This window comes from Castor canadensis, chromosome 15 (genome assembly GCF_047511655.1).
Source record: "Castor canadensis chromosome 15, mCasCan1.hap1v2, whole genome shotgun sequence".
Lineage (NCBI taxonomy): Eukaryota > Metazoa > Chordata > Mammalia > Rodentia > Castoridae > Castor > Castor canadensis.
In genome coordinates this window covers 89,407,532-89,425,225 of record NC_133400.1, presented here as the reverse complement: position 1 = coordinate 89,425,225, position 17,694 = coordinate 89,407,532, and the positions used below count along the sequence as shown (strand labels likewise).

The window sequence follows — 17,694 nt, the reverse complement described above, 5'->3', positions numbered from 1 at the left end:
GTCTCCCCATGAGGTTTACAATAAGTAAGCAAATGCCTGAAGTTACGCATGAAAATTTTTTTAAATGTCCCAAGAGATATCAGCTGTATTTCCAAGAACTAGGCTATCCAAATAAAAGTCCTGATCCTAACTCCCCTACTTAATTTTAAAAGGAAATTTTTAGTTCTTGAATCTGAAGCCTTGGTGCCTTTATGTAAGTCCCAGTTCTGCACAGTCACAACTTAACAAAATAAAACAGTGTTCCCAAAGGAGACATGGGAGTTAGAGTAAGACTTGATTTGTAACCCAAAACGGGTGAAGAAACTTCAGCTCTCTCACAAATAGTTTTCCACTAAAAAGAGAACAAGAAGATGAAAAGAGATTTTGCAACAACCAAACCCTCTGTTCAAAGAAGCTTTGGGGACATGAGAAAACTCCAAAGAACAGATAAAAAGAGATTTTAAAGTAGAACATAGGGACTTCTATAAGGCAAATGGACTGGACTCTGGAATGTGGTCCCTTCAACATTCTTTTATCTAAGCCTTCATGAACCTGCTGTAAGGGAGCATATGTGGAGCAGAAAGGACAGTTCCCTCATATGTGATGTTCTTTTTATTGTTATCACTTCTTTTGCTATAGTGAACACCAAATTAATTTTATGGTGTTTGGAAAATAACAATCAGAACTTATTTATTTGTGTATTTTATTCATTAACTCATTCAGCAATCTTAGAATTATTTGTTGAATGTCTGGTGTGTTCCAGGCACTGTACTGTTTACTATTCATAGAGAGCCTCCTACTGTCAGGTAGTTAGTGTTCTTATGTTTAGTGAGTGCTACCCACATCTTGGAATTAAAATATCTCCAGTACTGGCCATGGGATCTGAGAGAGGGTGAAAAAGATGGATGTAGAATTCATAATTGTATAAATTTCAGTGTCATGTATATTCCTGACAGAGAACTTTAGCTGTGAATTGGCATCTGTAGGAGCAAAATCCTCCAGTGCTGCTTTATATCTGATGATGTAAGAATTTCCCATAGGCCAGCTTCTGGCTGTATATTTCAAAACTCTTTTCTCTTTTCTCTTCTACCTAACTCTTCTTTCTGGAGCTGGTGCCATGGGATGCACTCACACGGCAGTAAGACCACAGGCTCTGGACCTGGTGCCGTCATGCCAGAGGGTCTAAAAGCATCCCTGAAGCAATATCTATACCAGAGCAACTGGAGGTAATTTAACTATACATAAAGTGACTGCAAACCACCTAAGTTAGAAGGGAAAGGGGCAGCAGTCCTCACTGATAGTAGTTAAAATAGATTACTTTGGCAAACTAAAACAGGAACAAAAGCAAATGAATGACCATATAGACACATTGTGGCCCCTTTCCAGGGCCCTTCCTTAGAAGAAGTCTCTGCAAGAAGCTTGAGTTTTTGGAGTTATCTTTTTTCTGACCTAAAACTTGCTATTGTAGCCCAGACTGGCCTCAAACTTGTGATCCTCCGGCCTCAGCCTCCTGACTGCTAGAACTGCAGGCATACCCCACCACGCCTGGCTCTTGAGCTAAATTTTCATCTTGATCAATTCATATCTGGGTGAAGAGCTGAATGCTGTGAATGTCTAACTATTCCTGGCTTTTTGAATAGCCTTGACTCACATTTTTCCCTGTGGAGAACAAAGAGAGGTCTTTTAATTGCTTAGATTCCAAACCCTAGAGGCTGCCTCAGGTTTTTATGTCCAAGAGTCATAAACACAGATTTAAATCAGGCTTATTCATAAACACCAATAAAAGATGCTGTAACACTAAGTCCTTTCTTCTTTTTTAGGTCTGACCTCCTCTCTCTTCCTTCCCATGGTCTGACCCATTTTCCCTATTACTTGGATTTTTCTCTGTGAGAATTTTTATGATATTTTCTATTTCTAATTCTCACGATCTTCCATTCTCTTCCAAAGTCTTCTTACTGTTTTCCTTCTTTGCTCTTTATAGATCTACCAGACTCGGCCTCTCTCTCATCTTCTCTTTGCTTTCTCTCCTTTCTCTTCCTTCTTCTTCTCCTTCTTCTCCTCTCTCTTCTCCTTCTCCTCCTTTTCCCTCCTCTTCTCCTCTTCCTTCTTTCTCTTCCTTTCCTTTTCCTCCTTGCCCATCTCCTCCCTTCCTCCTCCTTCTTTTTCTTTCTTTCTCTCTTTCTTTTTCTTCTTCTTCCTTGTGCTTACTCTTCTTCTTCTCCTTCTTCTTCTTCTTCTTCTCCTCCTCCTCCTCCTCCTCCTCCTCCTCCTCCTCCTTCTTCTTCTTCTTCTTCTTCTTCTTCTTCTTCTTCTTCTTCTTCTTCTTCTATTCTTATTCTTCTCCTTCTCCTCCTCCTCCTCCTCCTTCTTCTTCTCCCCTTCTCCCTTCTTCTCCCTCTTTCTCCTTCTCCTTCTTTCCTTCTCCTTCTCCTCTTCTTTATACCAGATCTCACTTTTTGTGTAAATTCTCCCATTGCCTTTATGTCTTTCCTCTCTTTTACTGTGAGTCTATTTTTCCCTAATGCCTTCCACTTCTTTCAAAATACAACTCAACCTCCACTCCATCCTAACATTTCCACCGATTTTTTTCAATAATTATTTAGAATCTGTTTGATTTTGGACTACAGCCTTATTATACGCTGGCTTACTTTCCTGTGGCATGAAAGCTTTCCAGGACCCCTTTCCCTTCAGGCTGCAGAATGCAGGAGGGCTGACCAGTAAGAGCTTATCCAAGGGTCTCCAGGTTTGTGTTCACAGGTAGTGTCCTCAAGGGCAAGGTCCCTTGGTATATCTGTGTCTCAGACACAAGAGAAACAGGGTTAGGTGTCTGGGAATCCCTCTGAATTCTGATTGTTCTTTGACTCCATCTGTTTTTTGTATGACTTTCTACAGAAACTTATATGTTGTATGTTTTCACTCAGTTAGCAAGGATGTCTACCCAACATCCTTAATGAGCTAAGAAAAACAAAGTCCTTGACTTCAAAAAACTTCTCCAGGGTCTGTGGACTTAAAATCATCACTGTAAACTAGCAGAGGACATGTGAGTAATAAAATATATGATGCTGACTACAAATGCAACAGGTCAGAGAAGGGAGAGCCCAGGGCCATCAAAGTCTACTTATTGAAGAGAAGTGCTGGACTGCCCCTGGAGGGAGAATGAACTTGAAGAACCAGAGGTGATAGAGGACATCTGAAGAGGACCAAGTAGAGCAAAGCCACAACCTTGGGGACTAGCCAGGAGATCCAAGGAGAGTGAGGAGATTGCCTGCTCCCGACAGTGATGGTAGACCAGGAAGGATGGGAAGTATGGGTTTTACATGCAATGGAAACAGAGTGACTATCTTTGGGGTCTGTCTTACTCTGCTCAGGCCGCCATACTAAATACCACAGATGGGTTCCAAATTCAGTTATATTGAGGTTCATGGCTGAAGTATGTGAATTTGAGGGAATATAAACACTCAGTTCAGTTTATTTGAGACCCATCAACTCAAAAAATTAAGGGGTGACCCAGATCTTGCCTCTGGCCTGTGCCCAAGGGAAGGGAAGCTGACAGAGCTTTTTCATTACATGGGTTCCTTTGGTATCTGTGTTAAAAGTCAGGGCAGTCAGGTCTTGCGAGGCTGGAAACACCACTGGGATAGTTGGTAAAGACACAATCCAGCCTGCCCTAAGGTTTCCTGAAGCCACACTGTTGGGGATGAAGACACAGCTGAGCACTGTTATTTTTACATGAAGACCTAGAGCAAATTCATCCTGAACTTGCAGACTCACTCCCAGAAAAGTCAAGGTATGGACTCGCTGAAATTATAAATAAAATTCATATCACCCAGAAGATTCCATTCCCAAGTTTTAGAGTTGGCTCTGAGAAGTTTTAGAAGAAACATTTTATGCCCCTAGAGAGATTTAGGGCCTACCATGTATCTGGCACTTAACTGCTACAATGACAGCTGTAACAGCAAGCGGCCATAGCAAAAAATCCCCACCCTCATGGATCTTAGATATGGTGACGCAATTAGCCCAATCAGGACATTACTGGAGTTGAGATGATGAAGGAGGGATTAAATGGGAAAGTATGGAAAGGCAAGTGTCTCTGTCCATTTTCTGTTGATAACAGAGTACCTGAAACCAGGTTAATTAGAAACAATAGAAGAGTAGAAAGTTCAAGAACATTGTGCAAGCATCTGATAAGGGCCTTTGTGCTACATCACAACATGGTAACAGGACGAACAAGCATGTGCGAGACAAAGAGCAGAAACCAAGCTGTACGTATGCTTTTAATGAGGTGTTTATGAGGAGCTCTCCACTCCCTTGATAACCAAGCCACTCCCAGGATAACAGCCGTAGTCCATTCAGGAGGGTGGAACCTCCATGACCTAATCACTTCTTCAAGGAGCACTCTTAATACTGCTATGGTGGCAATTAAAATTCAACAAAGAAAACAAATGTTTTAAGAAGAGGATTGTGAGGGGTCTTATAAAATGAGGACTGAGAGTAAGCCACTGGATTTAGTAACATGAGGGATATTGAAGACCTTGACAAAAGCAAATTTGATGGAGCAGGAGGAGCTAAAGTCTGGTAGACAGCCATCAAGATATTCCCCCAATGGCCTCTGCCTCCTAGTATAAACACCCTTTTTTGGTCCCTTCTCACATAGATCTAAGTTGTGGCTTCTGAAATTAGATTATAGAAAACTATGGCTTCTACCTTGGATCTCCCCCTCTCTCATATCACTTGCTTCCCTCTCAGGTCATTTGCTCTAGGAAAAGCTAGTTGTTATATTGAAGAAGCCTTCTGGCATCCCATGAAGAATTCTGTGAGGGCTCTCTGGTTAATATCCTACAAGTAGCTGATACCTGCCAATAATCATGTGAGTGACTTCAGCTCCAGGCAATAGTTTGACCACAATCTCATGAGAGATCCAGAGCTAGGTCTCCCATAAGCCTCCCTTGGGTTAATAGAGCAATCACTGCCCAAAGAGGACTGAGTGCAATATGGCAGCTGTGTTGTCCATTTAATACTCAGAAACCTACTCTTATGTCCTAAGATAAAGATTACATGTTTTATATTGAGGAACTCTGTATCTCTCCATTCCTCAAGCAAAATAAGCCTTTTCTGACCTGACTTTGAGAAGATTCAAGCAGAAAATTTCTTTGGTCTCATCATTATCATTACAATCATGATTTCAAAGATAAGAGCTACAGAGACATGGCCCATGGAAGGACATTCCTATTATCCCAACACCAGGTCTGAGCATTTTCAGAGGAAGGATACTATTGCTTTAGGGTTTTTTTAATATAATTGGTTTTTTGGAGACAGGGTCTTGTTATATAGCCTTAGCTGACCTTGAACTCGCAATCCTCCTGCCTCCACTCCTTCTTTCCTTCCTTCCTTCCTTCCTTTTCTCTCTCTCTCTCTCTCTCTCTCTCTCTCCCTCCCTCTCGACAGAGTTTCACTATGCAGCCCAGACTGGCCTTGAACTCAAGATCCTCCTCCTCAGCCTTCACCCCGGTAGGATTGTAGGCATACAGCATCATGCCCAGTTAAGGTCTTTCTTCAGAACAGTTTAACTCAATGGCCAAGAATTTTAGGGTATTTAGGGTATGCTCGTAATACCCAGGTCTCCGACTGATTCAATTTTTAAGGACATTTAAGCTCCCCAAACAAAGGAAGTGGATAGGAGCATGGAAACTGCCTGCATAACTCCAAGGGCACCTTCACATTGTGTTCTGCCAGGACGTGGGGAAGGCATTGGTCCTCACGTAGAAGAGGGAAGATACAAGAATAAATTTTGTTATTGTTTAATGGGCACCATGTTCCTGTTTAGGATGAAGAAAAGATTCTGGAAACAAGCTGTCAAAGAGGTGAAGGTTACACAACCTGAAGACATACTTAATGCCACAGAAATCACACTTAAAATGGTTTAAAGGGTCATTTTTTTTGTTATGTATTCACCAAAATAAAATGAAACACATAAAGAAAAATCCTTGAACCCAAGGAGCTCACAGTCCTAGGTGGTATGGAACATACTATAAAATAAGTACAACATATAAACATGCATCACCCCCTAAGATCACAGAGGAAGGAGCAATTAGTCAGCATAGGATGCTTATTTGTCAGTAAATGGGCCCCAGACCCAACTCCAGGGGTTCCAGATGTCAGATCTGGCCACTCACCCCAACACACCAAATAAAGTGACAAGTAGAAAGAAGGTTTATTTTATGGCACAGGCACATCTCAAGAGGCAAAGTAAGCACTTCAGTCCGTCTTCAGGGATACAGACATGAGCTTTAGTTTTAAATAGAGAAAGAATTTGGGGCAAGGAGTCCTGGTTTTCCTTGTTGGTCTTTATCGAGGGGTTCCAGAGTCATCATTATTGCTGTTATCACCTGAGGGGGCAACCTGATCAGGATAAGCAAGTTACTGTATCCTGGCAGTTGACTGTCCTTTGGAGACTCTGCTATTCGTTTCCTTGCAGAAAGTTACCTCCATCCTTCTTTGTAAAGATGCTGCTAATCGGTCCTGTCCTTCCTGGATTCCACGATAGCTGCAAGGCGAATAGATCAGGACAAAGACAAATACAAAATGGAGACAGAGATGCCAAGTTTTTCTCCTGCATTTAGTTAAATTGTAGGTACAAATAAGGAGCCAGGGCTTTTCAGCAAAAGCAGATGCTATCTAAGTACCTGTTGCATAAATGCTACATATTGAATGACTAGGTAGCCTCAGAGATAAGGTATTACACTGAGACTGAAGCATGGCTAAGAGTTCATCCCACATATCCTGGGATTCCCAGGACCACGCCTCCGCTGGGCAAGAAACGACCAACCACAGAGGAGAGGGTGGATATGGAAGAGAATATCACTTGAGTGGAAAGAAAGGGCACTTCCTAAAACCACAGATTGGTTGCTAGTGAAGGAAAGGCAGAGGACCCAGGGGGAAAGCATGTTACCAGTGGTGGACGGGCGTGCTACACAGTTCCCAGGGAGCCACTCTGCAATGGATTGTGAGTCATGGGCCAGCAAGGAAAAGGACTTTAAGTAATACAAGAGGGCACCCAGTCAACTTGAAATCCTCTCAGATTTCCTGCACCTCCCTCTCCCTTCCTGCCTTGTAAAACTGATAGCTTGATTCTTGGGAATTTGACTGTGATCACCTGCTTTGGGAACAATCACAGACCTTACAGAAAGGGGAAGAGTTTCTAGTAAAGTGAATAGAAAACAGAAAAGAACTTTTCTTCCCTGTTCAATTGAACTTTTTAAACCAGCATTTACATTTTCCTAATCAAAAGTGAAATTGTGGGGCTAGAGGTGCGGCTCAAAGTGGCAGAACACCTGCCTAGCAAGTGCAAGCTTTAAGTGCAGATCCCAGTACCACCAAAATAAATTTTAAAAAGTGAAATTTTGTGGTTCAGTGCAGTAAATGCTTTTTTTTCCCCCTGCGGTATGGGGTCTGATCTCAGGGCTTCCACTCAACTACTTGAGCCTCACCCCCAGCCCCGCAGTACATATCCTTGTATCAGGAGGGCAATTGGACATTTGAAGTTGAAACTTTGCTGAAAAATCCACATTTGCTACACGCACATGGCACTCTCAAACTTTCAGAAACAGCAATTTACGAAGAGTTCTGCCCACAGGCACAGTATACAACAGACTCCTTTTAATTCTACTGTCCTATTTCCTCCTAAGTAGAGAAAAATCACAGAAACCCAAAAGCAAATAGTTGCAAGAAACCCAAGCAATTTTTAAAAAATATATAGCCTCACTATAATAAAAACACCACCATAAATATGTGCAACCTGATTGGGTATTTGAGAAGTGCTTTAATGAATTTTGTCTTTGGCTTATCAACTAGAACAGCTCTATAATGTGTGTATTATTATTCCCATTTTACAGATTCTAAAACTGAGGCTCAATAAGACTGAGATGCCTGGGTCACGTGATTGGTAAGTAATAGCCCACTTTATAAACCCGTACCTTATGGCACACTATCCACTACTCTTTTTATTTAAGAAAAAAACAAGTTTCTGAAGCTGAACATGGTGACACACGCCTGACCCAGCGGTCAGGAGGCTGAGGCAAGAGAACTAAGAACTCAAGGCTAGCCTGGGCTGCATAGCAAGCTCTTAAAAACAAACAAACATATAAATAATTTCTGATCCTAATGTCTGGAATTTTTAACTTTATGGAATTCAGAAGAGGACAAGAGAGAATATAAAACAGGTAACTTGCAGGATTTTTCACGTGTATATATTTTTTAAATGAAAGTAGAACCACACTATGCATACATTTTATAATTTATATTTTTAAACAAACTTATTAGGAGCATTTTCCAAAACTTTAGGAAATATACAGCAAGACAGGTCATCTATGTGAGACCATAAAAAACAACATATTTAGAATAACTGAAAACTTATAGTATTCGTTCTCTAATCATAGGAATCAAACTAGAAATCAGTAACAGAATGATAACAGGAAAAATCTCAAAGCAGTTGGAAATAAATCGCACGCTCTTGGAGGTGGTGGTTCATGTCTTTAATCCCAGCTACTTAGGAGTTGAAGATAGTAGGATCACAGTTCAAGCCCAGCCCAGGCAAACGTTAGTGAGACCCTATCTCAAAAAACAAACCAGGGACTGGTAGAGTGGCTCAAGTCCTAACAAGCATGAGGCCTTGAGTTCAAAACCCAGTATTACCAAAAAAAAAAAAAAAAAAGGCCAGATGTGGTAGCATAAACCTGTAATCCCAGCTACATAGGAGGCAAAGATAGGAGAATCATAGTCAAGACTGACCCTGCACAAGAAGCACAAGACCTTATCTGAAAAATGAAGTGAAGCAGTGTTAGGTTTTGGGGTGGGGGAGTTGGCAGTGGTCTTTGAACTCAGGGCCTATGTTGCTACACAGGTCGAGTCGGGTTAATACCAATTCTACATAACCTCTTCCTGGAGATAAGATAGAAGCAAATGCTTCCTAATTCCTTTGACGGAGCTGTTATTTCCCTGACACCAAAATAGGCAAAGAGTCTTTCACAAAAAAAAAAAGAAAGAAAGAAAGAAAAAAAGCTACAGATCAATGTAACTCATAAATATAGATAAAAATCTCTTTTTAAATAGTAGCAAATAGAATTTTTCTACTATTCTGTAGTAGAAATAGAATTTCTATCATGGGTAGAAAGAATTGTACACTATTGCCAAGCAATGTTTATTCAAGGAACGTAAGAATGTCTCAATGTTCAGACTCCTATGTATGTAACCCATCATATTACTAGGCTAAAGAAGAAAATTCACACGATGATGGTAATACAGGAAAAAGATGGACAACACCCATTTATGATACATTTCATATAAATGTAATCTTACAGTACGTGATGTTTGTGACTAGTTTCTTTCTCTTAGCATAGTGTTTTCAAGGGTCGTTCATGCTGTAGCATCTATCAGTATCAATTCCTTTTTATTGCCAAATAATATTCCATTGTATGGATATACCACAGTTCCTTATGGGTGATGAATGTGTTGTTCTCACTTTGGAGATGTTATATACGGTGCTTTATACAATTTTTTTGGTGTGGATACATTTTCGTTTTCTTGACTATGCACCTAGGAGTGGAATTGCTGAGTCATGGAAACTCTATGTTGAACTTACTCACCTGGTGTTCATTTCTGATCACTTCTTTAACACACTCTCCTTAGAAGTAAAAATAATTGGTCAAAGGATATAGACATATTTGAGGATTTTGTCAAGACCATCTTGACAAATTATACTCCTAAAAATTGTACCAATTTCCTCTGCCGCCAGCCATGCGGGAGAGGACCTTTGCAGTACTTATTTGGGCTCCAGAGGGTCTTTGATGATCTGGCACGTGATCATCTGGTGTCCATTGGAACCTGGAGCTCACAAGGCAACCCATACTCCTGTTCTAGACAAAGCTTCATAGAAGGAGCTAGAGGCCTGGGAGAAAAGCTCCTTGCTGCCTGCACAACCTTGAGCAAGTTACTTCCTTCTTTGCAGAGAAGATAAAACTCATCTTACCTTCTTCAATCCCTCCATCATCCTTGAGGGATGTCAAGGATGATGGATGTCATGGTGGAAGGCTCTTGTCACTTGGGCACACCAGACGGAAACTGGTCTTGTTCAGGGAATTGCCTTTTGCAAGAAACTGCTTATCTGACTTGTCTACTGAGAGTCATGAATTCTGGTGGCCCTTGGTAGATAGAACCAGTGGTTTGTTGATCCATTATGTCTACTGAAATAGAACTTGAGAACAAACAATCTTCCTTTTTCTTTTTTCTTTTTCTTTCCTTTTTTATTTATTTATATTTTTTGAGACAGGGTGTTGCTATGTAGCCCAGTCTGGCCTCAAACTCACAATTCTCCTGCCTAAGCCTCCTGAATGCTGGCATTACAGGTGTGTGCCACCACACCTTGAGTCTTCCTTTTTCTAATATGAATTTGATTATACTGTATGATTTTGATGCATTATTAAGCCACACACACACACAAAACCACCAGAGACCAAGTTAGAGAGGAACAAAGAGGGTGAAAGTGCCACAGATATATACTTCAATAATTAAGTTTTGTTGTTCCACATGGAAAGTTCTTTCTGTTGAAATAAAATGTGTCCATAGAGAAATTCTAACCAGTGCTCTTTCCCCTGAGTTTGTGGAGCCAGGCCGGAACCAGGACTTCTCTTCTAGAGTTTTCCCACACCAATGCCTTCCTTTGAGGCCCAAGGCACAGTGGGAACTGCTCCTCGCCCTGGCCTGCTCCCTGGCTGGTATGCAGTGTCCAGACCACGGGGCTTTTGTCCAGTGGCTTATGGGTGATCCTGCTTGCCTTCAGGATGGCATGGAGGCAGCAGAAGCATCATGGCCAGAAAGGGGCCATGGCCTTGCTGCAGGCCTGTGGCTTAGGGATAAGAGTCCCTCAGATGAGAGACATGTCTGAAATCCCAAGCCGTGGGGGTTGCTGCCAAGCTACACAGACATTCTTGGTCACTGAGGAACTGCTTGTGTCCAGAGGGGAGGCCTAGATTCAACTTCCTCTCAGTAGGCCCTGAAGGCTCCTTTGAGAGATGAAGACGTCTAATCAAATAAGATAAGCTATTAGGTGATAGGCACTTCCTGTGTTTCATCACTGGTATAAATTACATTTAATCCTCACAGCCATCTTTCAGGTAGTCATCATGCCCATTTTACAGCTGAAGAAACTGAGGTTCAGTGAGGGTATTTGGTTTGCCTGAAGCCATAAAGCTAGTGAGCAGCAAAGCAACAGGTCCTGCAGACTGTGAAGCCCCCGCTCTTCTCATTTCATAATGATACCAGGATATGACCTAAAACCCTACACCCAAAGCCATCTAGCCAGTAATGCAAAAAAGTGTGATGGGGTGTGCCTGGGCCAGCAAGGACCCTGTGAGGGCTGGGTACAAAGCACCAGCTTTAACAACCATGGTAAGGAAGAAGCAAGTCAGTGTCTCATCAGAGGCAGGGATGAGCCAACCCACCTGAGTGCATGTCCTCCCCAGGCTTGAGGTGTTTGGTTCATCCTGTTTATTCTAGCTTTTCTCCCTCCCTCTTCCCCGGCAAAGCCCTTTGTATAATGGGGTTTGCCCTTCCAGTTCAGTTTCAAGGAGGGCCCTTGGGCCTCTCTCTGGGTGTTTGTTTTTATTGACAGGAAGCATTCATTATGAGTCATTCCAAAAGCAGTGTATCAAAGATCAGCGAAGACGGCAGGACGGGAGAGTGCTCTACAGAGCTGGGGGCAGCTGGGGTCACTCCAGACAGCAATGGCTGCTACAAGGTCACCAGGCCTAGCCTTTGCAGGGTGGATTGTAAAGAGCAGAATCCGGTCAGTGTTACCCTCTTGGTTTGGGACACAAAGGACAGTCCCTAAGGAAGGAGCCTCAGTTCAGACCACAAGTGAGAAATATAGGCTCTTGAAAAGCCACTGCAGGGCAGAGCCAAAGGACAGTGTCTGAGGAACAGTGCTGGCATTGCAATGGGTTGATGGCCCAAGCCCAGGGCAGGAGCTGGCTCTCTGGTGAAGGTGCCGGTGGTCTGATCCACCTGAGGGCCTTGCAAGGCTGGAGGGCCAGGCAACTGGCAGCTGGGCATCCCTAGAGGACATGCCAAAGCCATGTAAGCCTTAGGAAAATGGAGCTCATGCCTCATACCAAGTCATGATACTTCTCTCTGTCTAGGGATGACCACACCAGGACTGGTCTCGGTTCCTTCTACAGTATTGTAGATGACCTGCTATCTTCTACTGAACACCATTTCTGGGACATAATTGAAAGCACGAAGAGGCATACGACAGAATTTCTGCCTTCAAGGAACAAGTACACAGAACAGGAATCCACTTATAGATTCACAAGACAAACACAGTGCAGACTCTCAACTCTAAGGTTGTGTGGTTACAACTGAAATAGTTTGAGATAGAAAACCTCAGTACCTGGAGTCCTAGATCAAAGTAATCAGGGTAGGCTTCCTGGAGGTGGTGAGACCTTAGTCTGTCCTGGAACCATAGTTTCAGAAAAGGAAGATGAAATTCTGGGTGAGAAAAACTGCATAACCAGAGTTAGTAGTACACACATGGTTCGCTCCCAGCACCATAGCACCATACTCTAACCAGAGTAGCTCGAATGATTCCACACCCAGAAGTGGTGATGGGAGTGTATTTTTCTGACATCTCTCTGTTTCAAATCCAATGCAAGTGTGACAGGTACCACTTCCTGAGTGCTGACTGTGTGCCAGGCACTTTACACAAATTATCTTAGTGTATTTAGTTTTCACAACAAACCTATGGAAATATTATCATTATACACATTTCTCATATGGAAAACTGAGGCTTACGGAGGTCAGGGAACATTACCAGTGTCACGAAGGAGAGTGCCAGAGACAGGATTCTGACCTGGGTCTGCTTACCACGGGGCCATGTCTATTCCCCTGGGTTCATTGCCTCACCAAGCAAGGGGGACTAGCCCTTTGTCTAAGCCAGATCTATACAAACCAGAACAGTGGGATAAACATTTTGCCCCCACCCTGAACCCCACTAACTCACACTTCACTATACAAAGACCACTTGAGGTGGTCACACAAGCAGGGGCTGAGGAACCCAAAAGACTTGAACTTGAACCTCACATCTGCCATCAATAGCAGTTTCTTTCAGCAGGGCCACCATCCTGCCCAGCCGGGGACCCATTCCACAGGCAGAGGTTGAAGACATCTATGACAATAGTGCTAAGAAGACCTGGTCCTTTGCATTCTAGGGTGCACTTTTTTTTTTTCATATTTTAAAGTCTCTGACTTATATCCAATAATTGCAAGAATTTATTTATTTATTTATTTATTTAGAGTCCAGGCTGACCTTTAACTCTATCCTCCTGCCTCCACCTCCAGAGTACTGGAAGAAAGTTACTTTTAAATTAACATGGCAGTGGTGCTGGGGCATAGGATGGGAGAGGGAGGAAAGAGAAAGTGCAGAAGAATATGAAGAATCTTCTAGGGGCAGTGGTTCTGCTTATTATCTTATACTCAGTGATAGTTTTACTATGTTTTCACTCTTAGAAGTTATCAAATAGTTGAGTTTAAATTTGAGCCATTTATTATATGTCTGTTATAGTTCAACAGAGCTGTTTTGCAAAAGAGAATTCTAACTCAGGACTAGAGTACTGCAAAAGAAAAAGTTATCATTGGTGGCATATTTTCAAAGTAATGGTATACCCAGAGCACCCGCCATGGTGACAGGTACTTGGTAGTGGAGGGGCTGGAAGAGCCTTTTCCTGAATCACCCACCAGCCCTCACCACAGAGAGGCCTGGGCATTGTGCCACACCTGTGTCCTGACACCACACAATGTCCCAGCAGCATTTCACAATCACCCTGCTCTTTTTTGTTCTGTCTGTCCTTATAAGCAAGGACAGGCAGGGACTACTAGGACTGTTTTTAATACATAAGGAAATGGACCCAGAAGGAAAAAAGTTTATAAACTTTTACGTCACCTGATGAGTCAAGGCAGAAATGTCTGAAATGTCTGACATTTGTCCCTCTCGAGCTGTCTAAGATCTAGACCTGGCTGGCTGGCTAGTTCCCCTCTATCAGAGCCCTCAACAATGCCCTGCCCAAAGGCTCACAGTACCCAGCTCAGCCACCTCAGAGCACACAGACCTCCTCCGGCAGCTAGTGTGCCTGGGAGTGGGAGACTCATGTGTGTGTGTGTGTGTGTGTGTGTGTGTGTGTTCTCTTTCAGCATAGCTAGGTTCATTTTCTTGGATTATGGGAATTAGCACCACCAGTTTTGGAAGCAAAGGCAAAATTTCTCCCCACCATTCATTCAATCTGGAGGAATGAATCTGCAGTATTGGATTAACCCTGGAAGCAGGGCTGTCACGTTCCATGTCACAATTTGCATACTGCACTACTGCACAGTCACATAGTGACCTGCCTGGAAAATCTCTATGACCTTAAAGACTGGACAAACAGATCTTAACATGAATCTCTCTGTACTGAAGACTAAAGAGTTAGAAACAAGCAGACAGTCCACAGCCCAAGCCAGGGATGGCAGACAGTGTAACAAAAGTTAATCTGAGTAGCAAGTGATCTGCTTCTAGGCCACGCTCCACAAGTAACTAACTGACCTTTGGCAAGAGTCTTAATCACACCACTCCCAACAATATAAACCATGTAGAAGTGCTGTAGAAACTTAGCACATATGACTTAAATAGTATGTATCATTATTTTAAAAACTGAAAACTGTCTGGAATAAAAGACCCTAAGCATCCCTTTGGGCTGAGTCATTCTACAAGCACCTGATATAAGGTTAGTATATATTGTGACTGGTGGAGGATTTGGTGATGGGGGAGTGGGAGGAAGAGCCAGGTGGGGCAAGCACCACCCAAACCCTCTAAGAAAGACAAACACATGCATTTCTGCCACTTCTATTATTTTTTTCCCTCCATCTCAGGCCAGAACAAAGAGCCTTTTTGTGAGTTTAATGGGCCCAACTTAGCCAACTTTTCTGTCTTCTTCTTTTCCCGTGTGAGGGAATTAAAAAAAAAAAAAAAACACCTCTGTCTGGGGCTGTCAGGTTGCTTTGAGGGGGTCACAGCCTTGGTTTAGGCAAACAGGAACCCAGCGGGCACCACCCTGGTAAATGAGCTTTCTAGCCTCTGTGAGCATATTGAAGAGGGGCAGAAGGAGGGGGAAGCCAGGGATGAGAAAGAAAGGAAGGCTCCATTCGGCAGTCTCACATAGCCCTTACTATGGCTGACACTTCTGAGTATCAGGGAGGCGTCAGCGCTGTGCTAAATCCATTGCTCTATTAACTTATTAAATTCACTCATTGAATCCTCCACCCGAAGGGATAAGGGCCATGCCCTACTTTCTGGATCAGGAAACAGACTGGCTGAGGTTGAGGTCTGTGCCCAAGGTCACACATAAGGGAGAGACCACAAACCCTTTGCTGTTTTTCATCTGCCTGTGTCTGCTCTCCAAAGAGCTCCTAGCCTCAGCACATCCCACCCTGTCCCCAAGAACCCAGGATCTGCCAAGCAGACAATTTATTAGCTGTGCCCAGAGTTGTGATTCAATCACCAGAGGCAGAATATCATTTCCCAGCATTGAGGACAAGGAGCAAATGCAAATTACAACTTGACCTCATATAAACTCTGCAACCTAGGCTCTGTCTCCTGTTGTGAGCTGCAGGGCACACTCCAGGAGGTCAAAGAAGGAGCTCAGTCCCCTCTTCCCTGCCCCTACTCTTCGTAGGTACACACACACCCCTGCATGCACACAGTGCATACTGTATACAGATACATACTGTTAGACTGAAGAGTGGCATGAAAGGATAGGCACAGGTTTTATTCAGGAAAGAGAGCTGAGGAGGGGTCTCCGGCAAGAGAGCTAGAGCCCACTGCCATGCACAGGCTTGGGGCAGTTATAGGGAGCTAGTGGAAAAGTACCAGGAAGGTCACTGAGGAATACTGTTGCTGGGCAACCAAGCAAGATAAGTTGTAGTTAGAGCACTGTCTGCTCAACTGTCTTTGACACCCACCTGGAGATAAAGGTTAACAACTGTCCCTTTATCAGTCTTTGGGGTCAGGTGGGGAGTTTGCAGCAAGCCACCTGCAAGGGGGAGGGGATCTGGTCCTAACATGGCTGCTATCCACCCTAACACATATAGACACCCACACATCCATGTACATACCTCTCTGCATGCCACAGGGAGATAACACACAGACAAGCACTTCCTACAACCAGAGAGCTCTATCTCAGGGTGACGTATGGCTCTGTACACAACTCCCAGTTCACTCAGAGTGACTAATGATGGGTGTGAACTCGGAGAGTGTATGGGGGTGTCAGGGTGGAGAAATGAAGTCAATTTAATGCAATTTTCTATCAATAGATTACCCAGAAATTAGGGGGAGGGAAGGAAGGAGAGGATCCACATTTGAAGCAGTGGTTAATGAATTTCCCTTGTAGGAAAGAAGCTTCGGCATCAGGTAGCTGTCTACTGCACTACCCTCTCCTGGGCCCACCAGTTTCATGGCCACCCTATACACTCACTCACATGCTCACAATACACACACAGATACACACACAAACACACACACAGCAGCAGTAGCAGCCCTCAACTTCTCCTAAACACTGTAGTGATGAACAGACAATGGAGACACTACCATCAGTACAACAGATTTATTGAACACCTAGCATCCTGCTAAGCTCTTTCCATGCCAAAACATTTCTCTTAATTCCCGCAACAACCCAACAAGGTAGGAACTGCTAAAAGAAAAGTGTTAAAAGGATTAAATTGAACAGAGTTCACTGAAAAAAGAACTACTGGCAAATTAGGCAGCCCTCAGAAGCAGAAGCAGTCAATGCAATGGAACTAATACAGAAACTTTAAAGCAACAGAGCCTAATAGGAGAAGGGGACTAGGAACTAGAGAAAAGGTTAGTTCGAGAAGAATCAATTTAGAAAGTAACACATATGTACATGGAAGCAAAACTAGGAATCTCCTTGTATAGCTATCCTTACATCAACTAGCAAAAACCCCTGGTCTTCCTTATTATTGTTTGTACTCTCTCTTCAACAAAATTAGAGCTAAGGGCAAAACAGTATCTGCTTGGAAGCGAGGGGGTGGGGGCAAGAGGGACGGGGTGGGGGAAAAGGGAGGGGGGGTAAGGGGGGAGTAATGACCCAATCATTGTATGCACATATAAATAAAGGAAATTAAAAAGAAAAGCAGAAGCGGTTCAGAGAAGTATGCTGGGGATGAGGGCAGGAAGAATGCATAGACAGAAAATGGAAGTGAAGCACAGAAAGCAGAAGTGAGATGCAAAAACAACTTGATTGGTTCCAGGTCCGCTTTCGCCTTCTTTGAACATGGTCTGATCAGTTGCCTCCTATGTTAGGCTGAAGCTCGGCTGCTGTGATTGGCTGACTGAGACTCAGCTACTGGTTACAAAAGTTAACTCTAAAGTTAGGCTTCAGTTACTTTACTACCAAGTTAGGTTGCAGCTCCTTACATAGGGACTCGAAGCAAGGAAGTGTCCATCTGCAGATCCAATTCAGTTTAACTTTACAGTATCATTATTCCCATTTCCCAGATGAGGAAACCAAGGCTTGGGGCTTGAGTAACTCCTCCAAGCTCCCAAAGCTAGTAAGTGGACAATAGCCAGAGCCACAACTAGCGATCTCTGGCCTCAAAATCTAAGCTCTTTACCCC

At 43.2% G+C, this 17,694-nt stretch overlaps 2 long non-coding RNA genes across 4 annotated transcripts in view; one reads left to right on the top strand and one right to left on the bottom strand.

Annotated features, from left to right (window-relative positions):
- Nucleotides 1–17,694, bottom strand: part of LOC141417547 (uncharacterized) — a 113,720-nt gene that overhangs the window by 48,498 nt on the left and 47,528 nt on the right. For 2 of the 3 annotated variants that reach the window (XR_012442187.1, XR_012442189.1), the window contains one exon: nucleotides 6,167–6,523. The exons of the other annotated variant lie outside the window; for it this stretch is intronic. This is a non-coding gene — a long non-coding RNA (uncharacterized lncRNA). Of the gene's footprint in view, nucleotides 1–6,166; nucleotides 6,524–17,694 lie in introns of those variants that run through there. 3 annotated transcript variants of the gene reach the window in all.
- Nucleotides 6,618–13,324, top strand: LOC141417548 (uncharacterized). The gene is made up of 3 exons (XR_012442190.1): nucleotides 6,618–6,982; nucleotides 7,872–7,921; nucleotides 12,171–13,324. It is a non-coding gene; the product is annotated as an uncharacterized lncRNA (long non-coding RNA).